This window comes from Trichosurus vulpecula, chromosome 5 (assembly GCF_011100635.1).
Source record: "Trichosurus vulpecula isolate mTriVul1 chromosome 5, mTriVul1.pri, whole genome shotgun sequence".
NCBI classification, from domain to species: Eukaryota; Metazoa; Chordata; class Mammalia; order Diprotodontia; family Phalangeridae; genus Trichosurus; species Trichosurus vulpecula.
In genome coordinates, this window is record NC_050577.1 from 106,998,172 (window position 1) to 107,013,484 (window position 15,313).

General features: G+C 41.2%; 1 pseudogene; it reads right to left on the minus strand.

The window, feature by feature from the left end:
• Window positions 1-14,028: 14,028 nt before the first annotated feature.
• Window positions 14,029-14,441, minus strand: LOC118851859 (annotated as a pseudogene).
• Window positions 14,442-15,313: the final 872 nt, after the last annotated feature.

Consider the following 15,313-nt stretch of genomic DNA (forward strand, 5'->3'; position numbering starts at 1 on the left):
GACAACTTAGAAGTGATCTAGTCCAGTACCCTCATTTTATAGATGAGGAAACAGAGGCACAGAAAATTTATTTGACTTGTTTGTCCAAAGTCACATAGATGGTAACTGGCAGAATCACATTTGAACCCAGGACTTCAGATTCCAAATCCATCATGCTTTCTTCACTGTTTTGAATTGTAGTGAATGAAAAAAATCATTACCCAGCAGTCAAACTTCTGATGAACTTAATTGGTCTGTCTGGTCCTTGGACATCAGAGTATAGTCTGTCACTGATAGTAGATCTGAAATCTAGAGAAGACCTGAGAGGTCACAGAAAACACTACCACCACCCCCTCCTGCTCATTTTACAGATGAGAAAATTGAAGTAAGGTTACTTGCCAAAGGTCACACACATAGTAAGCATGTAGGATTTGAACCCAGGTTCTCTGACACAAAAGTCAGTGTCCTTTCCATTGTACCGTCTTGTCTCCCTAAGCCCATAGTTGAAACCTTTTCCAGCATGGTAGAGCTCATGCTTTGTGGCATGGATGGGAGCAGGTCTTTAGGGAAGTGAACAGGGCAGGGATTTTCATTCACATCTTGCAGGAAGCCCAAAGGGGGTCAGTGACTTTCCCCCAGTTCTCATAGCAGGTACAAGCTTAAAAAAGCCTAGGCCTTCTGAGTCCCAGCCTCATGTTTTTTCTTTCAGACCCTCTTATCCTGCTGATATTCTTCCCCAGCCTGAACTTGAGGCAGGCTGCCTGGTGATGAGAATGAAAACGTGTTCAGAATGAGCAAACTGACCCAGAATTCTCTGAGGGGGGAATAATGGGGGAAGAGAATTAAATCCAAGAGAAAGAAGATTCCTAACCGAATCCCCCAGCCTGCCTGCTGAGTGACAGTTTCCAGCCTCATGCTTTGATATTTTTAGCTGGCCACACCTCCTGCTTTTGAGAAGACTGCTTCCCCTCGGATCTCTTCCACATTATCAGACAACTCAACCAGCTGCTCTGGGGGAGGGAGGGGGAGAGACTTGAGGGGATGCAGGAGGTGCAAAAGCTGACCCGTGCAAATGAATGAATGAATAAGCCAGGATGCCTGAGTCTAAAGACTAACCAAAGCCTCTGTCTAAGGTAGCAAGGCTGGACTTGGGTCCTCCAGGTATCAGTCTCAGCCTTTTTATGGGGAGAACTCATCTTATGTAATCGTGTTTATGAGAAGTTGCATATATCTAGAATTTTTAGAAACTGAATCATATTTCCAGCACACTAGTGGATTTCACTATTCAAAGGAAGCTTCTTGTAATGCAAAGAAAAATTTCTCTGATTTAAAAGGCTGGATTTTTATATATTAGCTTTAAATTTTTTTTTAAAAGCAAGACTCATTGAGGTGAGCCCATTAATAGAGATTTCTGGTATTTAGCAGCTAACAAATGAACTCTGATGGGTCATAGAAATATTTCGAATATAGCAGAGGTTAATTTTAGGGAATAGTGGTGCGAGAGGAGTTTGCCTCTTCTTTACACCAGAAGATACAGGTTTGCATGCCTATTAGCTAAATGGCTCTGGGCAAGTCAGTGATCTTTCTGAGTCTTAGTTTCCTCATCTGTAAAATGGGGATGGATTAGCATTGTAAAGATCAGCTGAGATGATAGGATCATAATTTTAGAGCTGGAAGGGACCTTAGTGTCCCAGATAATGTATGTGACGCGCTTTGAAAACCTTCAAGTGTTCAAACCTGCGTTGTCATTGCAGGCACATGGAGAATGTGTCTGGGAGTTTAGGGGGAGCAGGGTCATCATGTAGAAGATGAAGGGCTTGTGTGAGTGTAAGGGCAAACAAAGTGGGACTTTTTGCTGTTTTTTCTTTTGGAGTGCTTCTCAGCACTAAGGCAATCAAGTGCCTTTGATTGAGTCTTGCCTTTGTTTCAATCAAGAGTCTTTGATGACTTGCTTAAGTCACATGGAAGCCTAAGTCATATGAGTTGGAGTCGCATAAGCCTGGATCACAAGGGTTATGGTGCCCTCTGACCCCGAAGAAGTGTGTATATATATATATATATGTATATATATACTCTGAGGTTAGTATTTTGTTTTGGGGCTCACTCATGGGAAGAGTGTTTGAGAGACATAGCCAGATGACACTTTGGGTAGCTGTTAAGGAGCTCCCCGCCTTTGAAAACACTGACGTTGGTGCTTCTCTCTGGTAACTATGTATGTATGGCTCTGGTCAGACAGTTAGAAGCCCTGTCTGTTGATTTGTGTTATTTGCTCTGTTTATATAATTTCTGCTTGTAATTTCTGTTTGTATTTTGCTCTGAAGTTCAGGGTGCTGACTCTTCCTCTGAACTAAGTGAATTTTATATATATATATATATATATATATACACACACACACACACACACACACATATATACGTATATATACATATATATGTATATATACATATACATATATATATACACGTATATATACATATACATATATACGTGTGTGTGTGTGTGTATATATATATACACATATATATATGTTTGATTAAATTAAGATTAAAGTAAGAAAAACAGATCAAAGCACCTGTGATAGCAGCCCTCCTATATGCTGGTCTTATTGGTCTTACATCCCCACAGCATTTGCAAGCCATGTTGTTGTTACAGTGAGCAACAAGACTCTGCATGATCAATTATGCATGTGATCAATCCATCAGCAAATATTTATTAAGCATCTATTATGTGCCAGGCAAATACAAAAGAGAGACAGTTTCTACTCTTGAGGAGTTTACATTCACACAATGTGGTCATAAATAAGTAAAAAGAGGATGTATACAAAATTAGTATACAGTGATAGAGGAGCTAACAATTGGGGCAATCCAGGAAGGCTTCTTGAAGGAGGTAGCCCAGGAGCTGAACCTTGAAGGGAGGTAATAGTTATAGCATAGCAGTAAGCATTTAATTAGTGCTTTATACAAGCCAACAGGACATCATTAAGAAGAGTCTATGCTAGATTGGCCTAATTTTCTTTTTTGACATGGTTGCTAAACTGGAAAACCAGAAAAATTCACTATGCTAGGAGGAGATGCCATACTTAGATAAGACAGAGTACCTACCCAGGGTTATACAGCTATTAAATTTCTGAGACTGGATATTAATTCAGAGCTTCCTGACTCCAGACCCAGAGAATACTTTATACAAAGGTATAGAGGTGGGAAATTGGATCCTGTATATACTTGAGGAACTGTAAGCAGGCCAGTTTGGCTGAAGCATAGAGTTCCTAGGGAGGAGTGATGTCTAACTAGAATGGAAGGAGTCAGATTGTGAAGGATAATCAATCAGTAAGCATTTAATAAGAGTCGGCTAGATTGTTCAGTGCATAGAGCTCTGGGCCTGGAGTCAGGAAGACTGGAGTTCAAATCCAGCTTCAGACTCATTAGCTGTGTGACCCTGCGTAGGTCACTTAACCTCTATTTGCCTTAATCCACTAGAGAAGGAGACGGCAAACCACTCCAGTATCTTTACCAAGAAAATCCCATGGACAGTATTGGCTTGCTATGGCCTACAGGGTCATGAAGAGTCCTATACAACCGAACACACACAAGCATTTATTAAGCACCTACTATGCTCCAGACAGAATGTTTGATGCTGGATTTACAATAACAGTACCTCCCTTAAGGAACTTAGATTCTATTGGGAGGAAACAAGACACACACATATGCCTATGTTGTTGTTCAGTTGTGTCTGACTCTGCGTGACCCCATTTGGGGTTTTATTGGCAGAGATACTGGAGGGGTTTGCCATTTCCTTCTCCAGCTCATTATACAGATGAGGAAACTGAGGCAAACAGGATTTAGTGACTTGCCCAGGGTCACACAAATAGTAAGTGTCTGAGGCTGGATTTCAACTCAGGAAGATGAGTCTTCCTGACTCCACATCCAGCGTTCCATCGGCTTTGCCACCTAGATGCCCATGTATGTGCATATACACACAAACATATATGCAAAATAAAGTAGTTTCAGGAGAACACTGTACCCAGCAACAACAACATTGTGCAATGATCAGCTATGATAGACTTAGTAATGCAATGATCCAGGACAATTCCCAAAGACTCATGATGCTGTCCACATCCAGAAAAAGAACTGATGGCGTCTCAATGCAGATCAAAGCATACTATTTTCACTTTCTTTGGGGGTTTTTTTGTGTTTTTTTTCCTTTTGTTCTGTTTCTTCTTTCACAACATGACTAATGTGGAAATATTAAAAAAAAATAAGCCAGAAGGTAATTTGTGTATCGTGCATTTGCGCTGAGTTTTGAAGAAAACAGAGATGGAGTTGAGGAGGGCCCATTTTACAGCCATGGAGTTGCATCTCTGTACAGAGATGGAAGGTTGTATGTGAGGAAGAACAAGATGGCCCATCTGGCCAGACTGTAAGATGTGGGACGGGGAATAATGTATAATAAGACTGGAAAGATAGTCTGAAGCTTTGACTACCAAATAGAAAAATTTCTATTTATTCTAAAAGTAGTGGTCACAGTGAACACTCGTGACCTTAATTAAATTCACCTTACAACAAATTATCAGGTACTCTCCAAATGTTTAAAAATTGTCCTGAAATGCACTTTTTATTCCTTTTTATTCATTCAATAAGTATTTTTGAAGTACTGACTGTAACTGTGATAGCTTTGTCAAGGATGTAAAGGTGTAGCCCCTGATTTAAATGGATTTACAATATTAAGTAATTAATAGGGCAGCTAGGTGGCACCATGGATAGAGCGCCAGGCCTGGAGTCAGTTAGGGAGACTCATCTGACTGAGTTCAAATCTGGCCTCAGATACTTACTAGCTGTGTGACCCTGGGCAAATCACTTAATCTCGTTTGCCTCAGTTTCTTCATCTGTAAAATGAGCTGAAGAAGGAAATGGCAAACCATGGCAGTATCTTTGCTAAGAAAACCCCAAATGGGGTTGTATAAAGTCAGAATCAACTGAACAACAACACCACAATATTAAGTGGCTAGGGCTTGAGCATCTTTCTGTTAGATAAAAATATGATTTAACTCAAAAAGTACCAGCCTGGGAACTGGGAGGCCTGGCTTCGAGCAGAGTTTTGCCATGGATTTGCTGTGTAAACTCAAGACAAGTAAAAAAAAAAAACTGACAAGTCACCCCAGTTTTCTGTACCTCAGTCTGTAAAATGAGAGGGTTGAATTATACGACCTCTTGGTTAGCTCTGAATCTATGATACTGTGATCCCTGGGGACTAAAACCCTGATCTTCTGTCTCCCTATGCAGTGCTCTGGGAACTAGACCACCATATCCCTCACTAGGCCTCCATCGTGGAAACCACCTCAAATCTACTGAAGGGGAGAATAGATTCTCATCCTACATATATATCTGGACAATTTTGTTCAGGCAAATAGATCTGCAGAGAACAAATAGCTCACAAGATGGAAACAATCCAAGCAAACTCAACTGGACTGCAGGTCCTCTAGTATCTCAGCTTAAAATGCTTGAAATCAGGCATTCTTAATTTTTTTTTTTTATGCTGTGGACCCTTTATCAGTCTGGTGAAAGCTGTGGACCCTTTCTTAGAATATTTTATACAGGGGATCACAAATGGAACCAACTACAGTATATTGAAATACAGTTAGCCATTTTTTTTTTAAAGTTCATGGACCCCAGCTTAAAAGCCCCTGCTTCAGTAAATACGCTAAATATCAAAGTACAAGAAGGCCCTGGCAATATTTGGAAATAAAATGATTATTTTAATAATAATACCTAATAGTAAAATAGTAAAAGTATTTTCTAAAAAAGAAAATACAGGTATTCAAAGTTCAGCAACCTGATTCCTTGCTGTGTATGCTTTCTAAATGCTAGGTGCCTGACTGATTTTCTCCTTTTCCAGTCCATCCCTTCCCTTCCCCTTCCTCTCCTCTCCTCCCCTCCCCTTCTCCTGATGCTCTGTCTCTCTTCTCCAAGAGGAGAGGTAAAAACCAGCACTTTAAAGAAAGACTGGTGGGAGAGTGTAACTCTCAAAAGAAAGGAATGAATCCAGAAGAATGAGCATCCAGGTATCAGTAGGGAGATATTCTGGGGATGAGAGACAGGACTCTAGTCAGGAATTTAAAGAAAAGGAAGAAGAAAAACCACATCTAAAGAGGCCTTAGAAACTGAGGGGCCCTGTTTATTTTAAACACATAAATCGAAGACTACTACTTGTCACACTCCCTGCACTGGGCTGGTGGAAGGATTTAACGCAACCTTGAAGTTAATGATTAAGACACACACGTGGCCTGTTGGAGCAACTCTAGGGTTGTACTGGTGTCTAAACAGTATTTTCCTGTGTTGGGGGGAGGGGAAGGGAAGGAGGAGGGAGGCAGATGGGCAGATCAGAAGCTGAGGAGGAAGTCCTTGACATGGTTTCTCATTGCTTAGAGGAAGGCAACTATGGTGACCTGAGAATATTTCTCAGGCTGAGAAAGAATTATGCCTTTCCTTAGCAAGGTACCCTGTGTACTTCAAAGCCAAGCGGAAAGAGACCATTTGACTGAACACAGTCTAGCTTCAGGGGATAACCATCCAATTAGACTACCACCTCCTAGGATCCTTGGAAAGGTGTTAGGTGACATGAGGAGCGAGGGGGAGGGGATATTAAAGACCTGGGCTTCTCAGGGCAAGTACTGGCCTTTTCATTCATTTATTCATTCACTCTACAAGTATACATGGGATACTAACTGTGGGTCTAGAGCAAAGGGTCTCAACATAACACAAGATGAAAACCATTTTCCTAATAATACCAAAACGTTATTTGCCTATTAAAGTGCCCCTCTTTTCTAACTGCTTATCTATATGAAGCTAGATTTTCTTCATATTCTTCAATCAAAACAGATTGAATGCAGAAGTAGATAGGAGAATCTAGCTGTTTTCAGTTCAACCAGACTTGAAAGAAATTTGAAAAATATGTGGAACAGTGCCGTTCTCCTCAGTGATTTTTTTGAAAATGTTTTTCATAAAATATAATATTAACATATAGTGGATTTATTATTGTTATTTAAAATGGATTAATAGGTATATATTTTAAGATGTATCTGTTTTAATTTCTTTTTTATTTTTAGTTTACAACACTCAGTTCTACAAGTTTCGGGGTTTCAAAGTTTCTCTCTCTCCCTGTTCTCCCCCCTTGCTCCCAAGACAGCATGTAATCCGACATAGGTTCTACATGCATCTTCCCATTAAACTTAATTTACATAATAGTCAAGTTGTAAAGAAGAGTCATAACCAATGGAATGAATTGTGAGAAAGAAAAAACAAAACCCAAAAAGAAGGAAAAAAAAGTAAATAATTTGCTTCAATCTGTTTTAACTTCTAATACAGCAAACATCGATAGACAGGGCCCACATAAACAAAAGCTATTTGGGGTCCTCAACTATTTTTAAGAGTATAAAGAGTTCTGAAGACCAAAAAGTTTGAGGACTGTTGGGCTAGTGGGATGCAGATATCATTGAAGCCTCTGTCCCTAAAGGGCTTATGATTTAGCCAATGCTTCGGAGTACTTTGCTCTAAAGGACACTGATTGAGATTCTGGGTGGTTTATAAAAACAGCAGCAGCAAATGTATATGTGCTTTAAGGTTTGCAAAGGGCTTTCTGTACGTTATCTCTCATCTGAATTTCACAACAACCTATATGAGGTTGTTGTGAAATACTGCAGGCATTACTAATTTCATTTTACAAGGTCAGTCAGTAAGCATTTACTAAATGCCTACTATGTGTCAGACACTGTGCTGAGAGCTGGGGATAAAAAAAAATAGGCAACAGACAGTCCTTGCCTTCAGGGAGTTCCCAATCTAATGGGAGAGGCAACGAGCAAGCAAATAGGTACAAATAAGCTATGTACAGGATAAATAGAAAATAATTCATAGAGAGAAGGCACCAGAATTAAGAGGGGTTGGAAAAGGAGGCTTCCTGTAGAAGGTGAGATTTTAGTTGGGACTTGAAGGAAGCTAGGAGGTGGAGATGAGAGGGAGAGCATAGATATATAGGCATGGATATCTGGTATGCCCTCATATTCCATGATCAAAGAACTGGAAGAAAATGTTCTTTAAGCCCAAAATAATGTTTCTTCCATTGATCTGTGTTCAGTTCAGGATTGTATATATTGAAAGGATTTAATAAACTGGAGCAAGTACAGAGGAGGGTAAGCTGATGGTGACAAGGACTATTCATGGATGATGCCATAAGAGGAATGGGTGAAGGAACTGGGGAAGTTTAGTCGGGGGAAAAGAAGCTTGGGGGTGGGAGATGGGCAGGGACGACATGATACTGTCTTTAAGTGTTTGAAAGACTATCACATGAAAAGATATTACCTTTGCTTTTAGTTGATCTCTAAGGAACAATACATGGAAGGGAAAAAATACCTAATAACTAGAAACGTTAGAAAATGGAATGAGTTGCTTTGGAGTTAGAGTTAGTTCCTCCTCAATGGAGATCTTCTAATGGAGGCTGGATAACCATGTCAGGGATGCCATGGAGCACATTCCTTCTCCAAAGTCCCTTCCAACTCTGAGATTTTTTGTGTAACAGGATCTGGCTCATGCACAGAGTGCCTCTGTGGGCATCTTTCCACATGGAGAGCCTGCTTTTGGAAGAGTCCTAATGCCATGGATTGGAAGTGCCTTGGAGAGGCTGTAGAGCATGTTTAGACATTCCATAACTGGTTCCAGTTGGCTAACCACATAAATAGGAAAGAACTTTTCAATTGGATATGTAGCCAAAACTGGGAGTGTCTTCAAAGAGGCCTGAGTCAGCCTTGACCTATGGTTTTGGGCCAACTCTCTTCATCTATGGTGGTTCGACTCCTTCATAACAATAACAATAATAAATAACAACAGAAGCAGCATTTATGTAGCACTTACTATGTGGCAAGCATTGAAACTAAGTGCTTTACAATCATTGTCTCCTTGGATTCTCACAACAACCCTGGGAGGTGGGGGCTACGATTACCCGCATTTTACAGATGAGAAAACTGAGGCAAAGAGGGATTAGGCGATCTGCCCAGGCTCAAATAGCCAGTAAGTGTCTGAGGCAATATTTGAATTCAGATCTTCCTAACTCCAGGCCTGGTTCTCTATCCACTGCACTTGTTGGTAGACGGCGTCCAGTGAGAGATGGTGCTATAAGGGGAGAGGCTTTGGTCGAGGAATGGGCTGTAGGTTTGGCCTCTGCACTTGCATGACTTCCTTCTGGTCTTGTGAAGTTTTGAAAGGTTAGCAGGGTGCCCCAATACTCTGATGTTCCAGAGTGAGAGCCACATCAATGTCCTGAGGAGCAAACAGGGATCTTCTGGAGTGACCTTCAGGATCTAACTTGACAGTAGCTGAGATGCGGATTCATCCAGCAGTCACGCTGCTTCTGCATGTGAACTTGGTGGGACCCATGCTTTGTAGGAACTCTCAGCGTTGGTTGTTGTTCAGTGTTTCAGTCCTATCGGACTCCTCGTGACCCCATTTGGGGTTTTCTTGGCAAAGATACTGCAGTGGTTTGCCATTTCCTTCTCCAGCCCATTTTACAGATGAGGAAACTGAGTCAAACAGGGTTAAGTGACTTTCCCAGGGTCACACAGCTAGTAAGTGTCCGAGGTCACATTTGAAGTCAGGTCTTCCTGACTCCAGGCCTGGCATTCTGTTCACAGTAAGTACCACTGAGCTGCCCCCTAGGCGTTGGAGGGAAATTTTTTTTTTTTTACTTTGTATTTCCTATATCACTTAATGGACATTATGTGGTGAAATGGAGCTGGGTCTCTAGTCATCAGGACCTAACAGTGGAAGGAACACAGCGGTGAGGGCTCAAGCAGATGCTAGCAGGGATAACATCTCCAAACCCCTCAGGATACACTATAATGCTGAGGGGCAGATGTAGCCTTCATGGTTCAGGGATGCTGTGTTCTAGCTTCATATGATTCTAGCATTATAATGATGAACACTGAACATCTTGATCTATTCTAACTAAATAGACTTTGATTCTGAACTTCTATTAAGACAAGACCTTTGTTTAGGGAAAAAGAGGGAGATGAGAGGAAATAACATTATATCTCGGTTTAAAAATTACGTTCTGTCTAGGTATGCTGAAAATCGATATTCTGAGGGAAAAATACATTGTATTGGTCTGAATATAGTCTGGACCTCTTCAATGAGAATTCTTCAAAAGGAAAAAAAATATGTAGTTACATACTTTAAAATTATTACACAAAATTACATTATTAAAAAAAAACCTGGCCTGTTTGTAAGATAACTTATTTTAAAAGTACAATTAGCTGGATTGCGAAACTTTCTCTTCCCAGTGAATTTTGCTGGAGGGAGTATCGAGCTTTCTCTGCTCACACCATAGCAGTGCCCTACTATGGATGATACCACAGGAAGGCATTCGTTGTCTGCCAGTCCCCTGAACGAAAGATCCAGAGAGCTGACAAGGGTATGAGAGTGAGATGTTATGAAATTTTCTGGGAGAGTGGAATGATGCCCAAGGGCATTTAGGGCTAACCGAGAGATGCTCATAATGGTGAGGTGTGCTTGGTGAGTTGAAAGACTTTCGGAGTTGGTAAGAGACCCAACACAGAGCAGAATCCTGTGTTGGGCAATGAAACTAACTAACTGTAGGTGTCATGGTGAGACTCATGGCTGGGCTGGCAAGAGGGCACCAAGGACCTGTAGTCATTTTCTTTCTCCCCACCCACCCACACCTTGGAGGGTGGGGTTCCTCTTCCCTTGGGGTGTGGCCTTCTCTCCAGCTACCACCTCTGCTTTCCCTCCTCCCAGCATGAGTGGTTTCCTTTCCAACCTAGCCACGGGTAATAGCAGATAGCTGACTCAGTGCCAGCCAGTTAGCTTCTTACGCTGTCACCGACTCATTTTGATGTCTGGAGTTACCCTGGGGAAAGTGTTCTCTCTGCTCGGGGAAGTTGTTAAAATAAATCAATAGCTCTTTCCTTTGTCCCAGAGTCTCTGGCTCTATAGAAATTTTACTCTGGCGTATACAGCAGTTTTAAATTTCTGCCTTTCTGGATCGTTCTCAATAACTACCCACCCCACTCCCCATCAGCACTGCAGTCAAGCAATTGCACACACAGATTAGCAATTCACTTGATCAACAGCTTTATCACGTTTAATGGTTTAAGAAGTAAATACACTTTTAAACACATGAAGGTAAATGTCCCCCAAAGGGAGTGCATTTGTTCCCTTGGGAAAGAGAGGGAAAGGGGAGGGGGGAATGAAGGAAATGAAGCCTGACCTAGACCTAGACCATGGATTATGTATGCTTCCTTCACACTGTCTCTGCTCAGGAATCCTGAGTGTAGCCACTGGTGGCCTCTCATTTTTGTTGTTTAGTCGTTTTAGTTGTATCTGACTCTTTGTGACCCCATCTGGAGTTTTCTTAGCAAGGATACTGTAGTCATTTGCCATTTCCTTCTCCAGCTCAATTTACAACTGAGGAACTGAAGCTAATGGGGTTAAGTGACTTGCCTAGGGTCATACAGCTAGGCAGTGTCTGAGGCCAGATTTGAACTCAGGGAGATGAGTCTTCCTGACTCCAGGTTCAGTGCTCCCACCCTAGCTACCCGACTTCCTATATACTCTTTTATTTTTAATTTAATTTTTTAAATTAACAAATATTTATGTTCTCTCCCTCATATTTCCCCAATTAAAAAAAATCCTTCTAACAAACAGGCATAGTAAAGTAAAACAAATTCTCTCATTGATGTTTAAAAATGTATGTTTCAGTCCGTATCTTGAGTCTATCACCTCTCTGTCAGGAGGTGGGTAGCAGGCTTCCTCATGAATCCTCAGGAGTCAAGGTCAGGCATTGCATTGGTCAGAGTTCTTAAGTCTTCAAAAGTTTAGCTTTATAATACTGTTGTTATTACATAACTTGTTCTCTTGGTTCAGGTCACTTCAATCTGAACGAGGTCGTATAAATCTTCTAAAGTTTCTCTGAAACTATCTCTTTGGCCATTACCTATGGCACAATAGTATTCCATGACATTTCATATACCATAATTTGTTCATCCATTGCCCAATTGATGAGCACCTCTCATAGTGGTACACTTCTCCTTCTTGGCTTTTACCAATGTCAAACTCCTCCTTTCCCTCAGGTAGGAGATTCTTTCACCTTCCCCAAAGCCATCATAAGCTGGATGCAGTGTTTCCAAAGTGTTTTGTCCATTCCTCCTCCCAGCTCTTGGCAAATTCTGGAAAGATTTTCACCTAGGGATTCCTGGGGCCATGAAGAAACCATGGGATTTCAGAACAGCCAGGGAGGACCAGTAGCATTTGCTAGAGGATGGTAGGCTGGTCCAAGGACAAGAGGAATCATAGAGAGAAACCCCAGGGCTGTCATGAGGAATGAGAGCTCTGGATCAGACAGGATTCTGATGACTGGTTCACTGGATGAGGATGCTTTTTATAATGTGGCTTCTTATGACACAGATGTTTCAGTCTCAATGTTCTGAGGGTGATGTCTATCCCAGGCTAGGAACTATGAGCCATTTCAGAGGGCCTGGTTGTTTTCCCTGGGGAACTGAAGGGAATTTGTCTGCTTCCTATTCCAAATCATGACTCCATTTGTTAAATGGTGCTTCTTGGGAACCTAGGATTACATCCCTTGGCATTTCCAGGTACCATCTTGACCCACGTTCCTTCTCTCCTCTCCCCTTCTATCTCTTCAGTTTGGTCTCATGCTTCTCCTCGATGTATTAACCTGGGCTGAACCAAAATGACTAACAAAACTAGGATTTTAATTCCCCATCTGGGTTTAATTTGTGCCTGAGATTTCCACACATTGAAGAAAGCAGTTTTTTTACTTAAAATTCTGACATAGTATGTGCTGCTGAAGAGACACTGTGGGAGAGGGACACCTCAGGAGAAGTGAAGGGGGAGGAAGGCTATGATCCTCTAGGGCCCTATCTTTAGAGGATAGGATCAAAGAAAAATTTCTCTGAGAACTTTGGAGGGGATCCTGCTCTTTATAGGCTGTCATATACTAGGTGGTGCAGTGGATAGAATGCCAGGCCTGGAATCAGGAAGATCTGAGTTCAGATCTAGCCTCAGACAGACTCAGTAGCTGTGTGACCCTGGGAAAGTCACTGCACACTGTTTGCCTCAGTTTCCTCATCTGTAAGATGAGCTTGAGAAGGAAATGGCAAATCACTCCAGTATCTTTGCCAAGAAAACCTCAAATAAGATCACAAAGAGTTGGACACAACTGAAACAAATAAGTGACAACAACATAACCCTTTTCATTTAAACGCAGTGAGTTGTATGCTGATTGGTGATAGTCATTACCTGCTAACACTTGATTTTTTTTAATTAAATGTTTTTAATGAACAAAAATCCATTTTCTCTCCCAACCACTTTTCCTCCGTTGAAAAAAATAAAAACAAAACTCTTATAACAAATAAGCATTGTCAAGCAAAACAAATTCCCACATTGGCCACGTACAAAAAATACTGGCACTTTCTTTACTCTGCGCCCATCACCTCTCTTCTAGGAGGTGGACAATGTTCACACTTAAGTTTTGAGATTCTCTGTTCCCTCACCACAACTTCCCCTGCCCCCTACCAAGTAGCTGACCATTAAAAAAATTTAAATCTAAAAATGAAATGAGGAAAATGTCCAGATAAAATTGCATCTCCATAGCAGAGTGGATGATATCAGAAGAATAATAGTGGAGGGGCTCCCCAGCACCTCCCAGAATAAAATAAATCCTATGAATCAGGAAGAGGGTTGAAAACAATGTTTATGGACTCAGCAACTTACAGGTTGTCCTATATGAATGGAATCATGTAGAATACATCATAATACGTTTTAAGGATGATTGCCTTTAGCTTGGAAAGGGCAAAACCAGATATGGTTAAGAGGAAATTAAAGGTGAAGATAGGTATGAATAGAAGGTTTTTTTTTAAGCCCATTAACAGCTCTAAAATGAGTTAAAATACCCTGTCTTAGATGAATTACACCACAGGTTACTGGAAATATTTGCAGATATGAGAGATGAGCTACTGCTGGGAATTTTTTTTTATAATAATTTGTCTTTTTATTGAGCACCTTAACAAATCATGCCTTAACAGCAAATTTCCGAAGGGGGTACAGGCGTTCCTTCCTCTGCTGTTTTTTGGTCTTCAGGCTTTCCTCGTGCTTATTAAGGCTGCGGCGCATGGCACGGGTCTTCTTGGGCCTAAGGTCCAGAGACTTATATTTCTTGCCCTTATAGAATTACCTGAGGTTCTCTTTCTGTGTCTGGTTGATGACAGGACTCGGGCAATAGATTTTCGGACAACTTGGATCTTAGATAGCTTGGATGCAGCTCCTCCAGTGACCTTGGCCACTCTCAACTGGGAAAGTTCCACCTTTAAATCATCCAACTGTTTGAGGAGCTCCTCCTTCTTCTTCCCACGAAGATCCCTGGCCTTGATTTTTGCCATGATCACCGATCACACACGCCGCCACCGCCTCCGAGGGGAAAGCTGGGAATTTTTTAATAGTTATAGAGAATTGGAGAGATAACAAAATATTAGAGATGGGTAACTTTCAATTTTCAAAAGGGGCAGAAATATTCTAGTGAATTTTATGCTGATTCACGGAAGAATTCTGGACCAGTTTGCTAAATAAATAGATAGAAGGGAAATCAGTGATCCTGGGGAGCGAAGGAAAGTTCACTCAAAACGAGTCAACCTAGACTCAGCTCATTTGGGGTTTTGAGGGCTTTAGAGAAATGCTGTAGATATAATGTAGCTGAAGACATGAAACTTGGCAGGATAGCCACCCTGTTGAATGATGGAATCAGGATGTCTACATGCTAAAATCTGGCACAGTCTAGATGAAATTTAATAGGCATAAGTGGAAAGACATTGATGCAGGCTGATGGGGCTCAAGTCTTTCCTTTCATAGAGAGGGAAAGGGACAGGGTAGCAGCAGCAGTCAAATGTGACTGGTGAATATACAGGTATGGTTAAGTAACTCATCTGAGGTCACTCAGGTGGGATTTGAAACAGGGTCCTCTGGCTCCAGAATCAATGTACTTTATGCAGTAGGATGACATATTTTTTTCCATATGGTAGAACCCACACAGCATCAGAGATATTGTACAGTGTAAATATTCTTTTCTCCTGATCTGTACGTGATTGGTATATTTGTGCAAATACAGCAATTTCCCTGCCTTGGACTGATACCTCTTGGAAATGCACTGACATTTTTATGTGTATTGTCTGAGTATAGAACATTGTATTCCTCAATTGCTCTAGGTCACTCTAACTTACCCTGTAGATTTGGTCAGAGCTGGTCTGTTCTGTACTCT